Source organism: Crocodylus siamensis, chromosome 1 (assembly GCF_052110815.1).
Source record: "Crocodylus siamensis isolate JL-2025a chromosome 1, ASM5211081v1, whole genome shotgun sequence".
In the NCBI taxonomy this organism is placed as follows: Eukaryota; Metazoa; Chordata; order Crocodylia; family Crocodylidae; genus Crocodylus; species Crocodylus siamensis.
In genome coordinates, this window is record NC_143395.1 from 284108624 (window position 1) to 284114379 (window position 5756).

The window sequence follows — 5756 nt, forward strand, 5'->3', positions numbered from 1 at the left end:
AGGACCTGACCAGTACATGCAGCTTCCAACAGGGCTGTTCTCAGTGTTGCTCTGCTCCCCACACCTCCAGCGGGAGCTGCCTGGCTAAAGCTTCTCCTCGAACTGCCCACCAGGAGCAGCACAGCAGGGGCAGGAGTGGGAGGAGCAGCCACTGCTAGAGATAAAGGGGAGCAGAGCCACACCCAGATGGCTGCAGCTGCACTGGCAACAGCCCTGCTGGAAGCTCTGCATGATGGCCAGGGTCCAGGCTGGAAGGGCTACTCTGCTACCTTGACTCCAGCAGCAGCTCCTCCTTCAGCTTGTACTCTTGCTGAACCACTTTTAATGGGGGATGCTTCATCTGAGTGGGCCTGGATAAGCTGCCAACAGCCAGCCACCAGCCGTGTGCTAGACCATGCTCACTGCCAAGGTAAGATGCCCAGCTGCACTGGCTGCACCTGCTGGGTTGGCCCCACCCCTGTGGCTTACCCTACCCCAGCACCATCATGCAGCTGCCTTGGCCGGGGCTGAGTGAGGCCAGCTTGGGCCATAGGGAAGGGGGCCAACCCCTGGCAGCTATGGCTCCATTATAGCTACTCCCTATGCCCCAGCTGGGCTGGGCCGGCCAGTGCCACACACAGACCCCCTCCCTGCCCTGTGGTGGTGAGGTGCAGGGGACAGGGGAAAAGGTCTTCCCCCAGCTCTGAACAAACTCTCCCTCTGAGGCCAGGCTGGGCAGCCTCCAGGAGAAGCCCCTTCTCTCTGCCCCACAGTGGCTGGCAGGGGGGGGAGGAAAAGGGGGTAGAAGAGTTCCACCCCAGCACTGAACAGAGCCTCCCTCTGCCTCCCCCCCACTCTGAGCAATGTCACATGGAGCCCCCACTCCCAGCAGTCAGGGGGAGAGGGGAAGAAGGAGGAAAAGTCCCATCCAGCACCACAGAGTCCCCCTCTCCACCCTGGGAGGAGGAGGAAGGGAAAGATTCCCCACCCCCATGGAACAGAGCTTGCCTCCCCACCCTGTAGGACAAGCAACCCAGCATGGCTCCGTTAAAGTGAAGGGGGCAGAGAGAAGGGTTAATTCCTCCCTCCATCCCTTCTCTGCAGCCAGGGTCTACCAGCCCCAGGGGCCATCCCCACAGCCCCCTCCCCTCTGCTAACCCCAGAAGACAGGCTGACCTCAGCTGTGGTGGGGGAAGAGGGAAAGGAGGGAAGAATTAACCCCTTCATGCCCACTTTGCCTTAACGGGGCCATGCCCACCGGTGTCTCTGCTAGGGCCAGTCCCCTCTTGGGCTAGAGAGCAGAAGGGCGGGGTTAGCCCTGAGGCTGGGGCTGGAGCAGAGAGCCTCGCCCAGCCCAGAGACCATGCCAGGATGATGTGGAAGTCTGGTTTAACTTAAACTAGGACGGAGCCTGGGGCAGACATTGCACAAACCTGTTTGACCAAAATCTGTTAAGTCTGATATTGCATTTAACCAGGTTTATCTCTAACCAATTTCAACCATTTTCAAACTGGTTTGTGTGCACTGAATGTCTGTTCTTTTATAGGTTTAAACTAGTTTCAGATCACTTAAACCAGTTCGTGTGTAATGTCTGTCCCTAGCCTTCAAGCCTCCTTTATTCTTTGGTGGCTTGCTTCCAAAACATTACATTTCACTATTTCCTCACTCCACTTCCTACCCTCTACTTTTGATTTACATGAGAAATAACTGTCCTTTGATGATCAGACACTTTAAAGTGTCTGCAAATGGGTAACCCAATCACTTTACACTTTTGAAAATCTCAGTACTAAATGATCTCAGTGGGCCCTTTTCCAATATTTGGATAACACACTAAATTGGCAAAGGTTAAAGGAAATATGTAGTTAGGTGTGTTAGTCTGAAGTCAAGTGGACGGCAAGGTAGATTTGTACTGTATAGACTAACCAAAGTGTGCAAGTGTGTATGTGTATATCTACAGATATTTAAGTGTGTATGTGTGTATGCGTATCACAGTTTTGTGGACTGAAGCTCACTTCATCAGATGCTGTGAAAGGATATGTACAAAGCAGTGCATAGGAAGGAGAGAGAAATTTGAATAAAAAAACAAGGGAAGGGAAGAGAGAGTATGGGGAAGGGGCATAGGAGAGGTGAGGCAGTGCTGGAGAGGAAAAACAAGCAAAAAATCCATAGGAACAAAGAAGTCTCAAAAGCTAATCCAGATGATGAGATAAGAATACGTAGTTCCTGTTTAAACCATACTAACACAATACAGTCTGGGGATGATTTCTTGTTCTGCAATTTACTATTCAAATTGTTTTTTTACAAGTTTTCTGACTAAGAATGGCCACCCTCAAGCAAGGAATGGAGTATCCAGGGAGGTTAAAGTGTTCTGCCACAAGCCTGCATGTCTTTCTGCAGCTGCTGTCAGATCAGTGTTCGTTCATTCTGTCACGTAAGGATCATCCTGTCTGTCTATTGCAGACAGCAGAGGGGAACTGTAAGCAGGTGATGGCATATATGACATTGGTGGAGTTGCAGCTTTGGATGTTAGAATCCATGTTATTTGGTCCAGTGATTATATGGTCTGTATTGATGTGGGCACACTGAAGGCATCTGGGTCCACTGCAAGGCCTGGTGCCTTGATGAGACTGGGGTTAGTTAGCCTATAGCTTGAGATATGCTGTTTGAGGTTGGGATACTGTCTGTAAGTCAGGATTGGTTTGTCCCTCTGACTACTTCAAGTCAGTCATCCTTTTCCAGAAGGGTTGGAGGTCATTAATGATGTGTTTAAAGTGTTCAATCCAGGGACTGTAGGTGATATTCAGGAGGACTCTCTTGTCCCATCGTCCTAGGGAATTTATCCCTTCCCTATCCTTCTCTCCACCTTGTCTTTTGTATTCAAATTTCTCACTCTCCATGTTATACATTGCTTTGGGGACATCTTTTCAGAGCTTGTTCTATATAGACAAATGTCCTATAGACTAACCAATAGTGTGTGTGTGTGTACATTATCACTATCCAGAATGGTAAAATACAAACCACTATATTATACAAGGAACACACAAACCAACATACACACCTGCACAGAACCAGCAATCACCCTAAAACAGACTTGTCCAACATATGGCCCGCTGGCTGCCATGCAGCCTGCCAAGCTGTTTTCTGAGTCCCGAGGTGCTGCGATGGGAAACGAAAGTAAGCACTGTTAACTTTCGTTCCCACCCCTTGTCCCTCCCCCAGCCCTTCAGCAGCTTCCTAATGGGGGAAGGAGGTCCTTTGGGTGGCCCACTGGGTGATAAGAAGTTCATGATCTGTCCCCACATTCAAAAAGGTTGGAAATCCCTGCCCTAAATACACCAAGAAAGCTGTAATATATAGCCAAGCTCTCCGATACCACCAAATTTGCACTGAGGAGAATACCCGTGATCGTCACCTCACAAATACCAAAAGTCCTTTCACTCAACAAGGACACTCATCCAGAGAGCTAGATCACACTTTTGAAATAGCCACCTGGATACCATGTGAAGAACTGCTGCAGTAGAGAAGGAAAACCCCCATGAATCACACACCACTGGCTATGACATATCATCCCTCCCTGGAACCTATATGGAAAATCCTCAAATAATTGCAACCCATACTAGAAGACCCAGTTCTTAAAGACATATTCCCAGAACCACTCAGCCTAGCCTTCAAACAAGCACCAAACCTCGCCAACCTCATTGCCAGAAGCGAACTTCCTACGACTCAAAACACACCACGTAGATCCAGACCATGCCATGACAAAAAATGTAAAACCTGCCAACATATCTCCACCACCCCCACAATCACTATACCTGACAACAGGACCATCAACATTCTTGGATCCTACAGCTGCACCTCCAGAAATGTAATATATCTCATCCAGTGCACCAAATGCCAGGATGGAAAATATGTAGGAGAAACTAAACAACAACTGCATACCAGAATGAACGCACACGGAAAATCTATCAAAGACAAAAATACCCAATTACCTGTATGGGCACATTTATCACAAGAAAACCACTCTTTCTCCAATCTCTCAGTTCAAATCCTCAAAGGGAATTTACAAAACACATTTCACAGATGATCCTATAGACTTCACTTCATCAATCTACTGGGTACAAAAACCCATGGACTAAATATAGACATTAGTTTCATGACACATTTTAACCTGCCTAACATCTGTCTCCCCCAGTAAATAGCTTTCCACTATTTACTAGCTACGTTCATTCCCCATCCCCTTACATGTGTCTCTCACCCATTCACTACTTCAATTTACATTTTCACTGACTGACTTTCTTACATGCATACCAGCTTCTGTCTTCTTTATTATTCCATCCAAGAAGAGCACAGACCAACCACAGATGCTTGCTCAGCCTGAAGAAGGGTACTTGTACCAGAAAGCTTGCAAATAAGAATTTTTCCAACTATTTGAGTTGGTCTAATAAAAGATTTCAGGTTTAACTAAAGAACCTTGTCTACATATACACACACATGCATATATATGTGTGTTTGCATGTGTATACATATGAACACACCCCACCCCACCCCACCCCACCTCCCTTTATTTAAACTGTAAGATAACCAAAGGCCCAAATTCTCCTATCCAGGTCACAGAAGAATACAGAGATAATAGCACATAGGAAAGAAATCCTTTTTCTCTACTTCCTACCCACCCCCTCCACTTCACAGCAGACTACTGATTATTAATATGCTCCTCTAGGGAAGAGAAAGCACAGATGAGAGTTTCCATGATGAAGTAAACTTTCCAGTTCTACTGTGGTACCACCTGCATGTTAGTGTGAAGCACATCTTAATTGGACTTGTTTTCTACACTGCATACATGTTTTTGTGTGGCCTTTAAAGTCCTACCTTTCTTCCTGCATGATAGAATTGTGCCGGCTCTGCTGCTACAGTGGACCTTTATGCCTATGGAAGAAACTGCATAATTCTCCCCAGAATGATGTGCATAGATCCTTAAAGCTATTACCTATTTCCATGTTATTAATTTAACAACTCAAGCCTCTCAGGCAAGTGATCTGGTTGAAGGGACCTACATGAATCTTTGTGCATATGTTTTAAGTTAAAGAAGTCCAGCATATCTTTGCCAAGTCATATACTCCATGACCTATTCACCTTGCCACATTGCTTTTCCAGTTCATAAAGCAGGCATGCATCCACAGTACTCTTTCTATCTGTAAGTTTCTAAATGATTGCAGTTTACATCTGAAAGGTAAGATTTTTCACAGTGAGCAAATGTCTGATAATGCTTTTTCTCATAGTTGCCTAACGTAAAGCTTCTATTATTAAGGTAAACTCAACTGAAGGGATGTTTTTTGTTTGCTTTTGTTTTTTGTTTTTTATCTATGGTGTGTTCAGCTACTTCCTCCTGTTTGATATTTGGAAACAAGTCATACTGATTAGTAGGTTAGTGCAAAGTCCATTAAAACCAATGGAAAGACTCTCATTGAAATTTGATTTTGACTCACTCATGGGTTAGAAATGACAATGGTTTCAACATATGGCTTCATTAATGTAGTATGTAACTAGCATAGGTCTGTGGCTTCCAACCCTTCCTCCTTTCCCCAGTTGTTCAATACAGGATATATTTATTTCCAGTTTCACTATTTTCGATTGTATATCAGAGTGCCTTAAGATATTTCATGTAACCATAAGGCAACCTATTATAATAAGTGTTCTGTGTCACTTATTCATAAATTGAAAACTACCATGCCACTGTAGCTCAGGGGCAGGCATCCTGCAGCGTGAGTGCTAGACAA

General features: G+C 45.7%; 1 pseudogene; it reads left to right on the plus strand.

Annotated features, from left to right (window-relative positions):
* Positions 1 to 394: 394 nt before the first annotated feature.
* Positions 395 to 4071, plus strand: LOC149874569 (uncharacterized; annotated as a pseudogene).
* The last annotated feature ends 1685 nt before the right edge of the window (positions 4072 to 5756 follow it).